This window comes from Orcinus orca, chromosome 15 (genome assembly GCF_937001465.1).
Source record: "Orcinus orca chromosome 15, mOrcOrc1.1, whole genome shotgun sequence".
Lineage (NCBI taxonomy): Eukaryota > Metazoa > Chordata > Mammalia > Artiodactyla > Delphinidae > Orcinus > Orcinus orca.
The window spans coordinates 71,543,393-71,564,780 of record NC_064573.1 but is presented as its reverse complement, the minus strand read 5'-3'; the positions used below and the strand labels follow the sequence as shown (position 1 = coordinate 71,564,780).

Below are 21,388 nucleotides of genomic sequence, written 5' to 3'. Positions count from 1 at the left end.
CTCCTGATACAAACACCATTTGTCCCCGACCTGGACCCAAATGGTTCTTTGCAGCAGGCCTTTGGGGAAGGGAACGGTGTGGGCGGCCTGTGAGTGTGGGCTTGTCCCTGTTGCAATCCAGAGGTACATCCTGTTCTGGCGTTGCCATGGACAGCCAAACATCTGCCACAACAGATGGCTGAGGCTGGCGGCTGGCAGCGGGGCTGCGGATGGGTGAGGGCCCGGACATCGCCCCGCCCCGCCGCCACTCACACGTATGGACAGACTTGCACCCACACGCAGGCACACACACCCGCACACACGCACGTTGGCCTCTTCCAGGACAGACAGATTTCCCATAGAGGAGAGTTCCCAATTCTTGGTTTTCTTCCTGGAGGTCCTGGAGAACAGCCCTGGCAGGACCGGGCCGTCCCGAATTCTTATCCTGGTCCAGCCCACAGCCAGGCTCCCAGAGCTGCCCCGGGCTCTGGCCTGCTCCCCAAATGGAATTTGCTTTCCTGGTTGTTATTGTCATTTTTCCTGATTCGGAAGTCAAGCGCAGTCATTGTAACACAGTCACGTGATGTAGAGGAGTGACGATAGCTGCCCTCGTGGTGGCGGGAGCGCGTACCTCTCACTAAAGGTACACAGGCAGAAAGTGCAGTGCGTGCAGCATCTGACTCACAGTATGCGCTGTACACACGTCTGTGAAGTAAAACAATTGTTAACATGATCTGACTCCGTCTGGCCATGCAGGGATTAGAAACACGTTTTCTAGAGGAGGAAGCTGAGGCTGAGAGGTGCCTTCCCCTGCCTAAGGTCCCATAATGAGTGCCCGATGGGATCTGAACCCAGGTTATACCAACACTAGAGCTCTAAGCCCAGAATCTTCCACCCTCCCAAACCCCCACCCTCTGCTGCTTCCTGAACATCTTGGGGGGTCCCTTCCTCCCACCTAATCACAGGGCCCCAGCCCTGACCTCATTCCCACTGGAGGTCCCAGTGGTCCCCCCGAGGTCACAGACCTGGCCCTAGACTCCCTGCAGCCACTCCCTGCCGGAGGCCTTTGGGGTTTCTTTTCACTGGTTTGCCCTGTGTTCTTAGGCTCCCAGGGTCTCGGCGCCCTCTGCCTGTCCCCAACCAGGGCCTAGACCTCAATGGTGTCACACCCCTTCCCTCCCTGCCCACTTTCTCTGCCCTGCCGTGAGGGCTCAGTTGGGACCATAATGTGAGTAATGACAGGTGACATTTCTTGAGCCACACTGGACAAGGTGGACTTTGTCACCATTTTTCGGATGAAGACACTCAGAAGGTAAATGACTTTGGGGCCAGGTTGCCCAGCCAGAAGGTAGACAGAATTCCAGAGCCAACTCCAGGAAGCCATCCCTGGCAGCACCTCGTCCCGCCCCAATTCTGGAAGAGGTGGCTCTTCTGTCCGAGTACCCCATGGGCATGCTCAAGACCATGGACCCCCTGAGGGCAGTGGCTGGGGCAGGTTTATTGTGATCCACCCTGTGCCTGTACCTGACAGAGTAGATGCTCAATAAATATTTGTTGAATGAATAAACAAATGAATGGTGGAGCTGATCTCTTTTCCCCCCTCTCAGGCCAGGAGAAGTTTGGGAGAATCAAGCCTGAGTTTGAATCATTCCTCTGCCACTTCCTGGCTGTGTGATCTTGAACCAATTACCTAACCACTCTGAGGTTTCCCTCTGTGGGGAGGGTTGGAGATGACCTACAATGACTGCACATAGTAGATGCTCAGTAAACACCGTAGAGAAACAATTGAGGCTCAGTAAACAGCACTGTAGAGAAAAAAAGGATTCAACTCTCAGCTTCGAAATGGATTATCAATGTGACCTCAAACAAATCACTCTCCTTCTCTGGGCTTCATTTTCCAGATACATCCCGTGGGGATGATAACAGCACCCGTAGCTCAGTGGTGGTGAATGAAGGGACATAGTGAGTCCCCTATAGTAAGTGAAGTAACGGACAGCTTGTGTGATGGAGAATGAGCTCTTTGGGGGCAGAGATGGCTCCTACTCTCCCACCCGCCCCTCGGGCCCCACTCAGTGCCAGGCACACAGTAGGTGCTCAGATGCCCGAAGGAACTGAATCTTGTTTCAGTTCTTTGTGCTGCAGCCCCAGAGAGCCAGCGCCAGCTCCTGAGCGCCCTCCCCTCCAGGCCGACTCTCCTGTGTTTTTCCATCCCATTTCCGATGAGGTGGAGACAGAGCACCAGCCCTGCCCTTGCCTCTGTGCTGAGCCTGGTGGAGGTGGGGTGGCAGCTGCTCCTCCAGGGCACACCTACCAGTGGAGGCTGGGAAGGAGGGAGGAGGGAGGGGGAGAGGAAGTCCCTCCAGAGTTAGCCCTGCTTTCCCAGGGGCCCAAGGTCCTCAGACAGGAGAGTGAGGCTTCAAGCCCAGCAACCCTACTCCTAGCTGTGTGACTGTGAACATGTCACCGCCCCTCTCTGAGCCTCCCTTCCTGTACAATGGGGCTGTTGCTGACAGTGGCAACCCCCTAGGGTTGTTAGGAAGCAGGTGAAGTGTGGAGTATACCGTCGGCACTCCATAAATGCACCAGGCACTGCTGTCTCTCAGTTTTTACAGCTCCTGTCTTGCAAAGATGGGGAAACTGAGGCCCACAGAGGGCCAGTGTCTTGTCCAATGTAGCAGAGCCTATATCTTGCTGATTACAGCTCTGGCCTTAGCCATTCTCCCTATGCAACCCCAAATAACCAGCAGGGCTGGGCGTCTGGGTAGACCAGGCAGGGGGCTCCTGGGTTGAGGGGCTGGGGGGAGTGGAGGAGAGCACAACAATAACAGACTCCCTTGCTGAGGGCCTACTTGTTTTCTCATCAAATCCTGAAATACCACGATGAAAGTGGTATTACTGTCATCCCCATTTTACAGATGAGTAAACTGAGGCTCAGAGAGGGGCAGTCACTTGCTCAAAGCACACAGTGGTGGAAAGAAGGGTCTTGACTTCAGCCTCAGATCTGTTTGTTGAATGCAGGAAGAGGCAGTGGACAATCCAAGGACACTGAGTTCCGTGGTTTGGGGAGTTCAGTCGCCTCCCCCACCCTGGGAGGAGAGGTAGGGGAAAGACACAAGGTCAGTAGCATCTAGGGTTGGGCTGTTATTAGATGCTCACAAAGTATGGGGAGGGGGAGCCCTGTTACCCTTATCCACCTACCCCCGGTTTCAGAAGCCTCCCAGGGGTGGCAGATGACCATCAAGGAGCCTTCTGCAGCTCCCGGAGGCGGGGCGGGGCGGGGCAAGGCGGTGCTCGGGGAGGTGGAAGCGGGGCGTTGCCTCCCGCGGCCCCGCCCACAGCGTGTGGCTGGAGCCTTGCCGTCCGACCCCACGCAGACGCCCACCGGGACCCGCACCGGCTGTTGCGTGAGGTCTTCAGGAGAGTGCGCGCTGCGTGGGCCTCCCGGAGCCCCCGGCCTCTAGCGTGCCTGCCGGCCTCCAGGTGCACCATCTCCAGTGCGCCCCGCAGGGGACCTCGGGAGCCATCTCTGCCTCCGATTCCCCACGGAAGGACCCACTAGTTCCAAGGTCCGAAAGGAGGAAGGCAGAACCCCCCCTACTCGAAAAGGTGAGCACCTTTGGGGGTGTCCCTCCGCTCCATCGGACCTGCAGACTGGACAGTTATCCCTCGGGGGCATCCTCACATCTGCATTTTCAGTACTGCTGCCCATTTGCTAGTGACTTAGGCAAACTCCTGGCCCTCTCTGACCCTCGGTTTCCTTATCTCTGCCACCATGGCTTGGACTTTGACCTTCCACCCATAAAACTCAAAGACAAGACTTCATTTTGTGAAAGGTTGCGGGATTATAATAACACTGCCTGGTCCATACAAACCTCCTTTCCCTTATTGAATTCTCACAGTAACCCTCCCCGGGAGGTGTTGTTACCCCATTTTATTGATGTGAAAATGAGGGTCCTGGGACTTCCCTGGCGGTCCAGTGGTTAAGACTCCGTGCTTCCAGTGCCGCGGGCATGGGTTCGATCCCTGGTCGGGGAACTAAAATCCCGCTTGCCGCACGCGCCGCTCCCCCTCCCCCCCAAAGAAAAGAGGGTCGTGAGTGGGTAGAAGAGAGTTGCAGAAATAGGGCCCAGCACACCCCTCCCCGTGCCGCAGGCCTGAGTTCAAAGCCCCTTGCTCTTTCCACTGAAACACTGCCTCCTCAGATCATCTGCTCGAACCCTGCAAGGGCTGGATTCTCAGAGCAATGGCCAGGGGGTCCTTGCTCCTGTTTCTGGTCACCACTTTCAGGTCGCTGAGACCACCTTTCTGCATTATCCCCGGGGAACATCCTGGGGAGGAGGGACAGCTGATGTGGACATTGCATCACTGGCCCAGCCTGCCTGTGACCCAAACCTTCCACACACGATGGAGGAGGGCCCCTCACACAAGTCTAAACAGGGACCCCCGATTTTGGGAATCAGAGTGAGGTGAAGAAGTGGGGGTGTGTGGGCAGCTGGAGGTGACAAGTGTTCTGGGCAGAGGGAGGTGCTGGTGCAGAGGCCCAGAGGTGGAGGCCAGCACTCTGGCTTCTACAGACTGTAAGCGGTCAGTATAACAGGTAGAGCCTAGAGCTATGGGCCAGGTGCAGACCCTGCAGGGACTTGTGGGCCACTGTCAGGGGTCTGGACTCCATCCCAAGGGAGCTGGGGAGCCAAGGAGGTTGCATACTGTGGAAGGACATGGTTGGTTTTCCCTCCTGAGCCACACTGTCTACTATGGTAGCCACTAGCCACATCGTTATGGACTGAATATTTGTGCCACCCTCCCCCAAAGTCATGTTGAAGCTCTAAGTCACTACGTGACTGTATTTGGAGATGGGGCCTGGGAGGGGAGATAAAGGTTAAATGAGGTTGTAAGGGTGGGGCCCTAAGTCTATAGGGCTGGTGCCCTTATAAGAACAGGAAGACACACAGATCTCTCTCTCTCTCTCTGTGTCATGTAAGGACACTGTTTACAGGCCAGGAAGAGAGGTCTCACCAGGAACTGAATTGGCTGGCACCTTAAATTTGGACTCCCCAGCTTTTGGAACTGTGAAACAATATATTTCTTTTGTTTAAGCCACCCAGTATGAATTTTTTTATGGCAGCCCAAGCTAACAAATACACACATGGCTCATTAAATTAAAAATTCAGTTCCTCGGTTGCACTAGCCACATTTCAAGTGTTCAGTGCCTACATGTGGCTGCCATATTGGACAGTACAGATGTAGAACATTTTCACCATCGCAGAAAGTTCTATGGACAGCACTGTGCTGGAGAGATCACTCGGGGTTCTGGGTAGAAAATGTTTTCGGAGGAGGAGACCAGTGAAGATGGGGTGCCGGGAATCCAGTGAGAGATGCCGGTGGCCAGCGCCTGACATGGTGCCAGAAACACCGCAGGTGCTCAATAAAAGCCCACTGAATGGATGCATGGGCTGGATGAGAGTGAGGTGACGGGGATGGAGATGAGAGGATGATCTCAGGAGCCCGGCAGGAGGCTGAATTGATAGACTGTGGTGACTGGTTCGAAAGCCAAGGATGGCTCCTCTGTTCTGGCTTGGGCAGCTGAGTGGATGGTGGGGCTGTTGCCTAAGATGGGAACCTAGGAGGGAGGCAGGTGGGTGTGGGGGACGAGGACGAGCTCGTGTCTGGGGTGCTGGTGCAGTGGCCACATGGAGGTGTCCGGGAGGCCATTGGATATTGGGACCCGGAGGCTGGCAGTGAGGTGTGGGGTGGAGATTAGGTGGAGATTTGGGAATAGATGGGCACACCTGAGAGAGGATGCAGATACAAGAAGAAGGGGCCGGAGGAGGGCCCTGGAGATGCTGACATCGGAGAGGTTGCCAGAGGAGCAGCAGCAAAGCCAGGGGTGAGCAGTGCCAAAAGGGCCGGGATCACCAGGCACCTGTCGACCAGGACCAGCAGGCCCTGGATGCAGCCAGGTTGCTGGTGACCTTGGGAAGAGAAGATTCGGGAGAATGGGAGGGAGAGAGAGAAGAGGACAGCGACAGCTGGCCTGGCCGACCGGAAGTGAGAGGTAGGCCTTATTACTCTACCCTTTTTAAAGTGCTGCAGGGGAGGCAGAGAGAGACAAAGTGACCTGCCCGAAGTCGCTACAATTCTTGAGAAGCTTGTTGGTGAAAGAGTTAAGGCTGTTACTGAAGGTGACGCTGGGTGGGGGGAAGGGAAATTTTTCCTGGAGATGGGAAAACCCTAGCCTGGTCACAGGTTAAGGGGAAATGGGGATGGGGTGCTAAAGACTGGGGGAAGAGCAGGTGCAGTTAATTCAGTGAGGTCCAATAATTGGGGTTTGAAACCTGCTTGACCGTCTACACCAGATCCAACAGCTGATCTGAACGTCCCAGCAAGGTGGCTGTGTCTTATTTAACCCCATTTCGGAGGTGAAGAAACTGAGGTCAGGGGGGTTCAGCAATCTGCCCCCGTCACTTTGGGCACCTTCTCCTAATTCCACAACGGGTCCACCTAGGCCGGCAGGGCCTGGTCTTGAGTCCAGCCCCCCCGGCTCTGACTCCAGGGTGCGTCCCCCACTCTTCCTCCTTTGGGGCTAAACAAACCACAAAGTGATAAACAAGCACCACGATTTCCAAGTGGGAATAATTTAGCCAGAGAGAAGGAGCACGGAATGCCACTCATTTAGTGCTGGTATTTCCAAACTTACAACACATATATCCTGTCGTCACCGCATTCCCGAATATGGTGTCCTGTGACTGTATAATCCAACAGTATAATCCTCTCATCGTGTGCCATACACTTTGCAAGGCATTTAAATGTGATCTCGTTGCACCTCACAGCACCCATGAGAGGTAGGCCTTATTACTCTACCCTTTTTAAAGTGCTCCAGGGGAGGCACAGAGAGACAGAGTGACCTGCCCCAGGCCACACAGCACGTCTTTGGCAGAGATGGAAATCAAAACGGGGTCTGTCTGCTGCCAAAACCTGTGCTCATTTGCCAAACTGCTTCATCTGTGTCCAGATTATAGCAGGAAGGCTTCTTCGTTTTCTCTGTCGCCTCTGGTTTGCTGACTGAGGCAGAGGAAGAGTTGGCATCCAATTCTCTCACCCTATCAGCCTCTTCTTTAGGGATAAAATTGTCCCAGGCTCTGGGATAGGACTCAGTTTGATCTGCAGGGAGACTGCAGCAATCTGGCTGGAAGAAACCTGTATTTGCATCCACTAAAAGCTTTTTGAGATCCAGGAGCGGTAGGGAAATAGGGACACATGGGGCCATAGATTTCCAGAAAGGGTCTCATTTTCTTTGCTATCCCTGGATAATTAATGTGTCGGGGGATCAAGAAAATGGCTGATCATTTTCCACTGAACCGGTGGAGGGGGAGGGAGCAGGGGATGAACGTCTGTTCGTAATTAACAGGAGAAGGAGTCTCCTATGGCCCTTCCTGCCCTGGATGCTGGAGAGGACCCTCAGTGTCTTAATTGGTGTAGGTGACAGAGAGGATTAGAGAAGTGAATGAGAGCTGACCCCTGACATCTAGCTGGGCAGTCTGCTACTTGGGATTAAACCCTATAGCTGGCTGCTAAACCTCTGTTTGGAATGATAGCCTGGTTAAGAGGTTGTTTCAGCCACACAGGTACTCGGAAACCAAGGTGCTCAGCTTCAATTTTCTGGGGGTGTTGAGGAGAAAGAACCCAGCAGGATGGATTTATAAATGAAGAGCTAGCTTCCTTCCTACTTCACTCAGTCCCACATTGGGACACCCTGAACCTCAGTTTTCTTCCCCTATGACTCAATCCCATGCCCGCCCACAGAAATAACCATTGCTCAAAGTGGGATGATGTCTTCCCGGTTTTCCTCTGGGCATCTGCACATATGTAATCATTATTCCATTGTGTGGCTGTGCTGAAGTCGACTCAGCCAATCTCAGGTAGAAGGACACATAGGTTGTTTACAAATTCTTACTATTGTAAACAATGCTGTGATGAATATCTTCGTGCCTAAAACATTTGTAGCACCTGCCGTCTTTCCTTAGACCTGGTTCTCAGAAATGGCAGCCTACCTCCAAGGGGGGGGGCGCCCAGCGATCCACACCTCCTAATATTCACACCCTTAATGTCACCTTCCATACTGAATTTTGCTGGCCTGAGTGGACAGAAATAACATTGTGTGACTTTCAAGGCTAAGTTATAAAAGGCATTGCAGCTTCTGTCTTGGTCTCCTGAATCTCTCAATCTGGGGAAGCCAACCGCCATGTCTGAGGACACTCAATCAGACCTGAGGAGGAACTGAGGCCTCCCACCAACAGCCCCACCTGCTTGTCAACCATGCAGGTGGACCAACTTGGAAATGGGAGTGGGGTCTCAGGCAAGCCTTTTGCTGACTGCAGCCCTGGCTTTCATCTGACTGCAACCTCATGAGAAGCCCTGAGCCAGAGCCACGCAGGAAGGCTGCTTCCAAATCCCCAGCCCACAAGACATGATAAATGATTTTGCTGTTTTAAGCCAATATGTTATGGTTGATTTGTTTCACAGCCGTAGATAACTAATATACTAAACCAAAGACTAGAGCATTCTTTAGACTCATGATGCAGAATGCCATTTTTTTCTTTCCTTTTTATTATTTTTTAAAATTTTTATTGGGGTATAGCTACCACGTACTTTATTTTTTTTAATTTAATGTATTTATTTAGGCTGCACTGGGTCTTCATTGCGGTGCACGGGCTTCTCTAGTTGCCGCCTGCGGGCTGTAGAGTACACGGGTTCAGTAGTTGTGGCGCGCGTGCTTAGTTGCGGTATGTAGGATCTTAGTTCCCTGACCAGGGATCGAACCCGGGCCCCCTGCATAGGGAGCGGGGAGTCTTAACCACTGGACCACCAGGGAAGTCCCCATCTTTCCTTTTTATATTGCCAGATTGTCAGCACTTACTTTGACATGTAATTGACCTGGTGGTCTAAAGTGACCTCTTGATAGGAGATCCTATCAGCTCTGGGCATGTGGAGTACATTTGGAAAGCCCCGTACGTGACCAACAGCCCTTTCCAAACTGTTCCCATGTGAAGATTGGTTTTTGATTTGTGGCCGTGAGCCCTTCCAGGGAGAGATGTCCACAGCTTGCTTCTGTGGCCAGCTAAACCATCTAATAACCTGAGCCGGGCAGCAGAGAAAGCCCAGTCTGTTGTCAGTGAATTGCTCCTTGCTTTCTCTGAATTCTCAAAAGCTTTTTAAGGAGTGGAAGCAAAAACATCTGGCTCGCAAAGGAATATTTCATCAGAGGCCATGCAACCAGGATATGGGTTATCATGAGCAAGGCGGCTTCCATTTCTCTGGCACATGTGCTCAAAAGATTCCCCACGTGATGCGCAGACCCGAGGAACCTGCCTGAGCGCTTGGAGAGATACCAAGTGCTCCATTCATTCAGTCGTTGGTATGCTCAGTAAATATTTATTTAGCATTTCAGACACTGTTGAGACAATTCGAAGGAGTGTAAGTTATAGTTTTTGTGCTTGAAGTTATTCACAGAGGCAGCAGATGGAGTAAAAAGTCCACAGTTGTTATAGTTTGTACTGGGTTCAAATCCCAGCTAGCCTGTCGACAAGCTTTGTGACGCAGGACAGGTTTCTGCACCTTTCTGAGCCTCAGTTTCCTCTTCTAAAAGGAAAAGATAATAGTATTTATTTGCAGTGGTTTGAGGATTAAATGAGATATGCCTATGAAACAGTACTGGACCTGGATCCTGGCATGAATTAACAAGTACTGAGTTTATTACTGTTGGTAGTAAAAGGTCCCACAATGCCTCGAATGAGCCTGCATCACAAAATACGACACTCATATACATACACACACACACACATATATATATATTTAATTTTATTGAAGTATAGTTGATTTACAATGTTGTGTTAATTTCTTCTGTACAGCAAAGTGATTCAGTTATGCATATATATACATTCTTTTTCATATTCTTTTCCAGTATGGTTTATCACAGGATATTGAATATAGTTCCCTGTGCTATACAGTAGGACCTTGTTGTTTATAATAGTTTGCATCTGCTAATCCCAAACTCCCAATCCATCCTTCCCCCACCCCCCTCTTTGGCAACCACAAGTCTGTACTCTACGTCTGTGAGTCTGTTTCTAACAAGTACTGAGTTTCTTACTGTTGGTAGTAAAAGGTCCTGCAGTGCCTCGAATGAGCCCACATCACAAAATAAGACAGACTCCTATTCGAATCCCAACTGTGTGCTGTGGATCAAATGCCTGTACCACTCAGAGCCTCAGTTCTTGACCTGTAGACTAGGCATAATCAATGTACCTTGCTGGGTGGTGGTGCAGATTAAATAAGGCAATGTCTGCATATGGACACAGCACACGGGAGACCCGTAGTATATGGTACTATCTCTGTGAGGGAAGATGATCAGAAAAGCAAATTATTCCAACGCAGTGTAATAAATGTTGTAACGAGGTCTTTCCCTTGGGTTTTGAAGGCTGGGTGTGGATTTCTGAGGAACCATCCTGCAATCCATTTGTGTAGCTAGGAACTTAAAGAGCGAGTCCTCATTTGACTTTGGGGCAGGAACTCTGGCTGCAGAGGCAGGACCCTGGGTGGTGGGCAGATGGTCCTGGAACTTCCAGGCATGATGGAGTTGTCATCAGAGTCCGTCAGGCTAGGGTCCACGATTCGGCTCACCATCGACTTAGCTAAGTGAAATTAATCAGTGCAGTCACCTCTTTGAGCCACATCATTACTTCATCCGTAAAGTAGTGTTAATGATGACAGCTGGCATGCACTGAGTGCCAGCTACATGCTGGACCTTGTTTTCAGTACTTTATATTCATTAATGCGCTTAGTCTTCATACCAGCCCCATGAAGCAGCTGCTATTATCACACCCCCATTTTACAGATGGGGAAGGTGTGGCACAGGGAAGTTAGATCTCTCGCTGGTAAAAGGCCCGGCCAGGATTTAAACCCGGGCGATCTGAGTCCTCAGCCAGTTCTCTTTCAACTCTGTAGCTTTAGATCCACATGATGGGGTTTAGGGAAGGATAAAATTAGGCAACGCATAAAGAGAGCTGTACCCAGAGTCTGTAACATAGGTTATGCCCTGTAAAGGGAGTTGCTGGGTACTTTTTTTTGCTATTTTATTCCATCTTGTACAAGCAAAGTATTTTTTCATTCATACATATTTTAGAAAGGTCATACATCCCCCTAATGCCGCCATCAGATACACAGAAGAGGTGGCTAGGACACAGAGGGGACTGGTGAACATTTGAGGGTCCCCCGGTGAATGGTAGGGTCTCGAAGAGTTTACATCCTCTAGCTTGTTGTGTGGGTGTCCACCCCATGCACCAGGCTAGACATATCTCTCCAGAGCTTCTGAGCAGTTGATTACAGGTCTTCCATGCTAATGAGGCCAAGGGCATGGCCCAGCTCTCCCAGCAGACCACTGAGCTGACCCAGTGAACACAGCTGTCACCCTGCCAGCTGTCTTATCAATAATTGGCCCTATAGGAATTCCCTGGCAGTCCAGAGGTTAGGATTTCAAGCTTTCGCTGCTGAGGGCCTGGGTTCCATCCCTGGTCAGGGAACTAAAATCCCATAAGCCACACGGTGTGGCCAAAGAAAAAAAAAGTTGGTCCTGCATCAGGGGGCCAGAGATGTCAGAAGGTGCCTCACTGCATGGTGTAGGGGAAAGAGACTGTGTGTTGGCTCCATGACCTCAGGCAAGCCTCTCTGAGCCTCAGTTTCTTTGTCTGGAAAGTGGGAGGATGAGGGCTATGTATCAGTTACCTACTGCTGTATAACAAACCATCCCAAAATGTTAGTGGCTTAAAACAATATATATTATTTAGGTGACCATTCTGGGGGCTGGATGGCTGTAGGTTTGTGCTTACATCTGTGGTCAGCTGGAAGGTTGGCTCATGGCGAGATGGTCCAGGATGTCCTCACTCATACGTCTGGTGGTTGGCAGCTTCTGGCTGGGATGTCTGGGCCTTGGGACTCTCACCATCAAGCAGGCTAGCTGCTTCTTCCTGGGTGGCTGGGATCCAAGGACAACAAGACAAGGCAAGCTCCACACAGTTTTCAAGCATTTCCATGTGTTGTGTTTGCTCATGTCCCATTGGCCAAGGCCAGTCACATGGTTAAAGCCAGAGCCAGAGTGGAGAGCAGCTAGCTCCACAGGGCATGGCTAGATGGAGGAGAATAATTTGCATTTTTACAATCTACCACAGTGGCCCTGGCAGAGATATTGGAAAGAACAAATGAAAAATGATGGGATTTTGAACAGTAATTAAGATCATAGAAATCATTTATTGGTACATCTGGGCTCAAAGCATGTTGAGTGAACAATGCTCACTTTCCAGACGAGGGAACTGGGGTTCAGAGAGGTTGATAACTTACCTAGAGCCACACAGCTAATTAGAGTGAAAGAGCTGGACTCTGAGCCCAGGGCTGATTCCAAAGCTCACGTTCATAGCTTTCCCTTCTGCTGCTTTTCCCAACACAGAAGAAAATGTAGTTCAGTACAGACATGAATAGGGACTCATAGAAGCCTCTATGTGGGTTACAAACCCCATTTCTCCTGTGCCACCTTGGAGGTCTGGCCTCCTTTCAAAGAAGTGCTCGTCATCTGAAGTCCTAGACTGAACACAGTTGAGCCTGGCACAGAGTAGAAACCAGAAAGCATTTGCTTGAATAAAAGCTATTGCCACCCATTCCCTTAAGAATTTCAGCATCATGCAGACGCGGAGGGAGAGCTGCCTAGACTCCCATGTCGCACGGTTCCTTCCTGCTACTTGCAATTTTGGTGGCAAGAGTGTCTGTGTTTTGTTTCACAGCGTTCGTTCTCCCATCTCAGCCATTTATTCTCGCCTCTCAGAAAAGGAGGTGCACTTCCTTGGGGAGAGAGATGATCTTACACCCAATTTTTCTGCTGGGAAAGGCAGCAGCTGATGGGGGCTACGATCAAAACCTGTAAATGGAAAGGGAACAAAATCCAAACCACTTGACAGAGGGGGTCCCGTGGCCCTGAGGACCCCAGTCTGGTGTGATTTCTCTCTGTGTGTTCAGGGATTCCTGATTCTGTAGGAGAGCACGGTGTCCTTGAAATTCCAAGTGCAGCCCTGATGCTGGAGAGTGGGAGCATGGGGCCTTCCTGCAATTGGTTTCTTTTGTTTCCATCAAGTCAGAAACTCAACTTGATTCTTTTTTTTACTTTTGACCACGCTGTGCAGCTTGCGGGATCTTAGGATCTTGATTCTGCAGGATGGAGTCATAATCTCAAGTTCCCTCCTTTCCTGGAGCCTCAGTTTCCTCTTCTGTAAGATTGGCATGTAATAGGCCCTATCTCCTAGGATTGCTGTGAGGATTACGCGAGATCTTTCCTATAAAGCCCCTAGCCCAGCTAGACTTAATAAGGCTCCATATATCTGAGCCCTGGGTTTCTCAGTCTCACCACTACCAACTCCTGGGACCTAAGATTTCTTTCTTGTGGGCTGGGATGGAGGCTGTCCTGTGCATTGCAGGATATCAAGCACTATTCCTGGCCTATACACACTAGACGCCAGTAGCACCCTCCTAGTTGTGACAACCAAAAATGTCTCCAGACATTGCCAAATGTCCCTGTGGAGGGACATTTGGAGGGGGAGGTGGGGAGCAAAACTGCCCCAGGTTGAGAACCTCTGGTCTAAGCCTTTGTTGTTGTTACTAATGAACACTAATTCCCTTTTTGTGTGAGTCTGAGGCATCTGATTTGGGAGGGGCAGCCAGGTTGAGCTTTGGAAGCTGCAGCTCATGCCGCTGCAGACAGTTGCAAGGTTTACTACCTCAATAATGAGATTTACGCGGATGAGTGAGCACTTTTTGTGCCAAGATTCATGTTTAAATTTTGAAAAATCTTCACAGGAGCATTGTCTGGAAATTCTTCCAGCTAGGGTCTGCTGAGGTTGTCAAAAGGTGACATTGGGCTTGGGGTCTTGATAGAACACCTTGAATTGATAGAATTCCTCCTCCCCCTTCAAAAAAGAGAATTTTTCCCCAATTTTATGCCGTTGAATGCAGTTTGCAAAAGAAGTAGGAAACACAGGACAGGAAATGGAAAAAGGAGACTCACCCATAACTGGAATCCTGTCACTCAGAGATAATTTCTGTTACAATCTGTGTAAAGAAAATTACAGGCCAATATCATTGATGAACAGACGCAAAAATACTATTTTTTTAAATTAAATTTATTTATTTATTTTTGGCTGCGTTGGGTCTTCGTTGCTGCGCGCGGGCTTTCTCTAGTTGTGGCGAGCGGGCGCTACTCTTCGTTGTGGTGCATGGGCTTCTCATTGTGGTGGCTTCATTGTTGCGGAGCACAGGCTCTAGGCATGCGGGCTTCAGTAGTTGTGGCACGTGGGCTCAGTAGTTGTGACACGTGGGCTCTAAAGCGCAGGCTCAGTAGTTGTGGCGCGTGGGCTTAGTTGCTCCATGGCATGTGGGATCTTCCTGGACCAGGGCTCGAACCCGTGTCCCCTGCATTGGCAGGCAGATTCTTAACCACTGCGCCACCAGGGAAGTCCTCCAAAATACTATTACAAAATGTGTGTGTGTGTGTGTGTGTGTTTTATAAAAATGGGACATACTGTTTTCCGGCCTGCCTTTTTCATCTAACAGCATCTGGAACATTTTTACATACCATTAAGCAACAAATATTCTTCCATGAAATTCTTTTATTTTTCCTGCTTAAAAACTTCCTGTGACTCCTGGAGGCCTGGAAATAGTCAGGATTCATAGGGGGAAAAGGATGAGGCCACACTCCCTGATTCGTGCTGTACAGGAGTTACGTGGAGACATGGAGGCAGAGACCATAGATCCCATGAAAGGAGAGGGCAGTGCTTGGGTTCTGGGAAGTCATTTTTGCCTCCGGGGAGAGGTACTGACGTTTTTGGCTGCTGTGCGTTCTCTCCTGTGCCTAGCCCCATCTGTCTTTTTGATTGTATCCTTCATTTATAGCATCCTGTCCAGTCCCTGCCCTGGAATGCATCTCCTCTGGTTGTTTGTGTCAAGGGCTGTTTCCCTAGCAGACAGTCGTGTGATAAACATTCTTCCACGTATACAGTTGATCCTCATTATTTGCAAATTCAACAACTCCTCGTTAAAATTTGTGACCCCAAAAGCCATACTCGTGGTCCTTTTGTAGTCATTTGTGGGCATGTGCATGCACAGAGTGGAGGAAAATTTGTCACCCAGTGCACACATTGCCAGCTGAGGTTGAATGAGGCAAAGCTCTGTCTTGTTTCAGCTTGTACTGTAAACAAGTATCCTTTCCTGGTATATTTAGTGCCACATTTTTAGCCTTTGTGTGTTTTGGCATGATTTTGCTACTTAAAATGGCCCCTAAGCATAGTGATAAAGTGCTGTCTAGGGTTCCTAAGGACAAGAAGGCTGTGATGTGCCTTATGGAGGAAGTATATGTGTTAGATTAGCTTCATTCAGACGTGAGTTATGGTGCTATTGGCTGTGAGTTCAGTGTTAACAAATCAAATACATATATGTATAAAATTCAGCAATGTACAGTACATATTAAATAAGGTGTCTTTAAACCAAAGCACACATAAAACCAGGTTATATATTGATTGGTTGGCAAAAATGTGGCCAGAAGCCTGTAGGAACCTAACCTTTTATTTCCCCTAGGAGCAATGATTCAATATTCACTTGCTCAGTGTTTCTGTTGACTTTATAGAATATAACTACATAGAATAATGAGAATTGATTGTATCTTTGCATGTCACCATGATTATTGCCTTAGGATAAATTTCTGACAGTGGAATTACTGAGCCTGAGTAGAATACCTGTTCTGAGGTCAAGTTTGTATCAGTTAGTTCCTGCTGTGTAACAAACCTCTGTTTCCACCTCTGTAAAATGCTGATTTGAAAAAGCCATAATAGGGCTTCCCTGGTGGCGCAGTGGTTAAGAATCTGCCTGCCAATGCAGGGGACATGGGTTCGAGGTTTGGTCCGGGAATATCCCACATGCCACGGAGCAACTAAGCCCATGCACCACAACTACTGAGCCCGCGCTCTAGAGCCTGCAAACCACAACTACCGAAGCCTGTGCACCTAGAGCCCGTGCCCCGCAACAAGAGAAGCTACCGCAAGCCCACGCACTGCAATGAACAGTAGCCCGTGCTCACTGCAACTAGAGAAAACCTGCACATAGCAACGAAGACCCAACACAGACAAAAGTAAATAAAATAAATAAAAAATTTAAAAAGCCATATTATTTCTCATTAGCTTAGTATGAGGATTCAAAGAGTTAGTGCCTAGCAAGTTAGTAACCCTGGGCCTGGTGAGGACTAAGTGCTTAATAAATACAAGCTCCATCATAGTGTTTATTTGTATTAAAGATCTGTGGCAGGTACTCTCACAAACACAATCACAGGTTAGTATTATTTCTCCCCATTAAAGAGATGAGGAAACTGAAGCCCAGGGAGGTAACATAACTTGTCCAAGATGTCCGAGCCAGGAAGTGGCAGGGCCAGTCATTACATCAGGGCTTCTACCAGCAACTCAATTCAGCAGGGCTATTGTGCCTGGACTTAGCCTCCAGCACATGCCAGGCCCTAAGCCAAGCATGCAAGTTGCATTTTCTTCATAGATACATTTTCTCATGGATGCTCCCACAACACCAGTAGGACAAAAATTAATCCAACATGGATCACAGACTTAGATGTGAAATGTAAAATTATAAAACTTTTAGTGAAAGCATAAGAGAGGGACATCCCTGGTGGTCCAGTGCTTAAGACTCTGCGCTTCCACTGCAGGGAGCACTGGCTCAGTTCCTGGTCAGGGAAGTAAGATCCCACATGCCGTGTGGTGCGGCCAATAAAAAAAAAAAAGCCTTGGAGAAAATCTTTGGGATACATGCAAAGCATTCTTAGATCTAACACCGAAGCATGATTCCTAAAAGGAAAAATTGATAAATTGGTCTTCATCAAAATTGAAAACCTTTTTTTCTGTGAAAGACTCCATTAAGAGGATGAAAAAACATAAAGCAAACTACAGACTGGGAGAAAATATTTGCAAACCACATATCCAGCAAAGGACTAGCATGTAGAATATATACATATATATAATGCTCAAAACTCAACAGTAAAAAACCAAACAGTCCCATTTAAAAATGGCAGAAGAGGGCTTTCCTGGTGTCACAGTGGTTAAGAATCCACGTGCCAATGCAGGAGACATGGGTTCGAGCCCTGGCCCAGGAAGATCCCACATGCTGCGGAGCAACTAAGTCTGTGTGCCACAACTACTGAGCCAGTGCTCTAGAGCCCACGAGCCACAACTACTGAGCCCACATGCCGCAACTACTGAAGCCTGCGCACCTAGAGCCTGTGCTTCTCAACAAGAGAAGCCACAGCAATAAGCCTGCGCACCGCAACGAAGAGTAGCCCCGGCTCGCCGCAACTAGAGAAAAGCCCACATGCAGCAACAAAGACGCAATGCAGCCAAAAATAAATAAAATAAATAAATAAATTTATTTTAAAAAAATAAATAAAAAGTAAAAATGGCAGAAGACATGAAGAGATATACAGATGGCAATAAGTACATGAAAAGATTTTCAACAGCATTAGCCATTAGGGAAATGCAAATTAAAACCACAACGAGGTATCACTATATACCTATCAGAAAGGCTAAAATAAAAAATAGTGACAACACCAAAGGCTGGTGAAGATGTGGAGAAACTGGATGCCTCGTAGATTGCAGGTGGGTGGGACTGTAATATGATATGGTCACTCTGGAGAAGAGTTTTGCAGCTTCTTAGAATACTAAACATACAATTACACCCATACCTCATTTTATTGTGCTTCACTTTATTGCATTTTTTACAAATTGAAGGTGCATGGCAACCCTGCATCGAGCAAGTCTACAGTGCCATTTTGCCAATAGCATTTGTTCACTTCATGTCTCTGTGTCACATTTTGGTAATTCTTGCAATATTTCAAACTTCTTCATTATTATTACTATATTTGTTACGGTGATCTGTGGTCAGTGATCTTTGATGTGACTATTGCAAAAAGATTATAACTCGCTGAAGGCTCAGATGATGGTTAGCATATTTTAGCAATAAAGTGTTTTTAAATTAAGGTATGTACATTGTTTTTTAGACATAATGCTATTGCACACTTAATAGACTATAGTACAGTGTAAACATAACTTTTATATGTTCTGGGAAACCAAAAAGTTTGTGTGACTGGCTTTATTGTGATATTTTCTTCATTGTGGTGGTCTGGAACCAAACCCGCAATATCTCTGAGGTCTGCCTGTACCATACGACCCAGCAATAGTACTACTGGACATTTTTCACAAAGAAATGAAGACTTACGTTCACACAAAAACCTGTACATGAATGTGTATAATGTTCATAGCAGCTTTGTTCATAATAAACTGCCCCAAACTGGAAACGACCCAGATGTCCTTCAATGGGAGAAGGGTTAAACAAACTCTGCTCTATCTGTGGAATACTTCTCAGCAATAATAAGAAACAAAAGGGACTTCCCCGGTGGCTCAGTGGTTAAGAATCTGCCTGCCAATGCAGGGGGGATCCCTGGTACAGGAAGATCCCACATGCCGCAATTAAGCCCATGTGCCACAATTACTGAGCCTGCGCTCTAGAGCCTGTGAGCCACAACTATTGAAGCCCGTGCGCCTAGAGCCCCTGCTCTGCAACAAAAGAAGCCACCACAATGAGAAGCCCACGCACGGCAACAAAGAGTAGCCCCTGCTCGCTGCAACTAGAGAAAGCAGCAACGAAGACCCAACGCAGCCAAAAATAAATAAATAAATTTATTAAAAAAAATAAAGAACAAAAGAAAAATGAAAAGATAACAGCAACAAAAAATAATAAGGAACAAACATGTAACAACCTTGATGCATCTCCAGAGATATACACTGAGAAAAACCAGTCCCCAAAGGTTGCACACTATATGACTTCATTTGTCATTCTTGAAATGACAAAATTATAGAAACTGAGAACAGATGAGCAGTTGCCAGAAGCTAAGGAGGGGATGGGGGCAGGAAGGAAGTGGGTGTGGCTATGGGTGTGGGTGTGAGAGGTCCTCCTGTTGATGGAAATGTTCTGTATATTGTATCAAGATATCAATATCCAGAGTGTGATATTATATACTATAGTGTTTTGTTAACCTCTTTATTGAAGTATAATTGCTTTACAATGGTGTGTTAGTTTCTGCTGTATAACAAAGTAAATCAGCTATACATATACACATATCCCCATATCTCCTCCCTCTTGCGTCTCCCTATACTATAGTTTTGCAAGATGTTAACCACTGGAGGAAACTCGTAAAGGGTACATGTGATCTCTTTGTATTATTTCTTATACTTGCATGTGAACCTACAATTATCTCAAAATCTAACATTTACTTAAAAAAAGGCATCCCAGGGAATTCCCTGGTGGTCCAGTGGTTAGGACTCTGCACTTTCACCGCAGGGGGCCCAGGTTCGATCCCTGGTCAGGGAACTAAGATCCCACATGCCTCACCTTGTGGCATGGCCAAGAAAAAAAAAAAAAAGGCATCCCATACTATTATATACAGAATGGATAAACAACAGGGTCCTACTGTATAGCACAGGGAACTATATTCAATATCCTGTGATAAACTCTAATGGAAAAGAATATGAAAAAGTATGTGTATATATGTATAACTGAATCACTTTGCTGTACAGTAGAAATTAACACAATATATTTTTTTGAATTTTTGAATTTTATTTTATTTTTTATACAGCAGGTTCTTATTAGTTATCCATTTTATACACATCGGATTAGTAATCTGAGATTACTTCCAGTCACTCATTTAATTAATAGTATTATTATTTGTAAATGCTTCCACAGGGCTAATCCACTCAGCTTCCATGTTGCCCTGGCAACCTAAGGCTAAGGTCTCCATTTGCTACTAAGAGAAACTAGAAAAATGATTTGCTTAGAAGCTTCCAAATGCAGGTCCCACAGTTCTTTCTTCTTCATATAAGACCTGGCCTGTGTATCATGTGGGGTATGGAATCATTTTTCTTTTTCCTGATCATTAAATTCATCTTCATCTAGCATCAATCTTTTAAGGCTACTTCAGAAATCAGGTTTTGAGAGCAGGAAAAGACTCTCAAATCCAGCATCTTACCTGGACCTGAATCTCTCCATTTAGGGCCAGTTTGGACAGAACCAAGGTTTCCTTTCCGGCCCACGAAGGAAAGGAATTCAAGAACAATGGGATGATGGGGGAGGAGGGGTTTGCAAAGAGTTATGCAATTTTCCAGCTGCTTCTGGGAGTAGCAGCTCTCCACTGACCACATTTGGGTCAGGTGTGGTGAGGTGGCATTGCTTCCGGCTTTAGATGCTTTCTGTGCAAGAATCACCTCCCCCACCTTAAGGATAAAACTGGAAGGCAAAGGCCTTGGGATCTTTCTCAGCGTATTCTATGGTTGCAGTATGGTGGTGTCATCCTGGGGGAATTGATGTCCTGGGAAGTTTTACTTCTAATTTTATCATTTATAGAACTGGGAGATGGGAATCCACATGTTTTAAATACCTACTGTATGCCAGGCACTATGCTGGATACTTCACCATGATTTAATTCATTGAATCTAAACTCCTGAATCTTCAAAACCACTCTCTGAGGTAAGCATTTAGACGAATCCCACTGTATAGACGAGGCGAGCAGGGCACGGAGAGGGGAAGTGATTTGCCTGAGGTCACACAACTGGTAAGACGTGGAGCCTAGATTTAAAGCCGAGTCTGTCAGAATCTACAGTCCATGTTTTTCTCTTCTGTCATGCTGCCAGAGAGGCATCTTTAGTGTAATGACTAACTGACGGCTTATGCCGAGTCAGGCACCCTGCTAAGTGTATTACTAACCAGGAGCTCATGGAATCCTTCCCAAGGTGCATCTGCTATTATCCCTATTTTACTGATGAAGAAACTGAGGCTTAGAGAGAAGTAATTTGCTGTGATAGCTGTTTTGGTTCAGGTGGGCCCTGATTTACATAACACATATTTCTGTGGCTGATGCTTAACATGAAAAATTCCCCCGCTGTGAACTGCAAAAAGGCCTTGGTTTGGGAAGTAAATAGCCTACCCCATCAGCAGGTCTGCTTTGTTCATTCAGTTCATCAGTCCCAGTTTCCCCAAACCTTGGCATTTCAGAGCTCGGTATGTGAGAAAGGAACTCTGGCTATAAAGAGGACAACTTCACGCTACAGGTCAGGAGATTCAGGCCCACAGAGATGAAGGGAACTGCCTCAGGACACACAGTCTGACAGCAACAGAGATGGACTGGAATCCCGGTGCTCTGACTTTCAGGCCTGGGCCGCCCAGTTATTAAGAGAGGGTCTTTGGCCAGGAAAAAGAAGGGAGGGACCCTGTATCC

The 21,388-nt window shown here is 47.8% G+C and overlaps 1 non-coding gene across 1 annotated transcript; it reads left to right on the top strand.

Annotated features, from left to right (window-relative positions):
- Positions 1-19,415: 19,415 nt before the first annotated feature.
- TRNAE-UUC (transfer RNA glutamic acid (anticodon UUC)) lies at positions 19,416-19,488 on the top strand. The gene has a single exon. It is a non-coding gene; the product is annotated as a tRNA-Glu (tRNA).
- Positions 19,489-21,388: the final 1,900 nt, after the last annotated feature.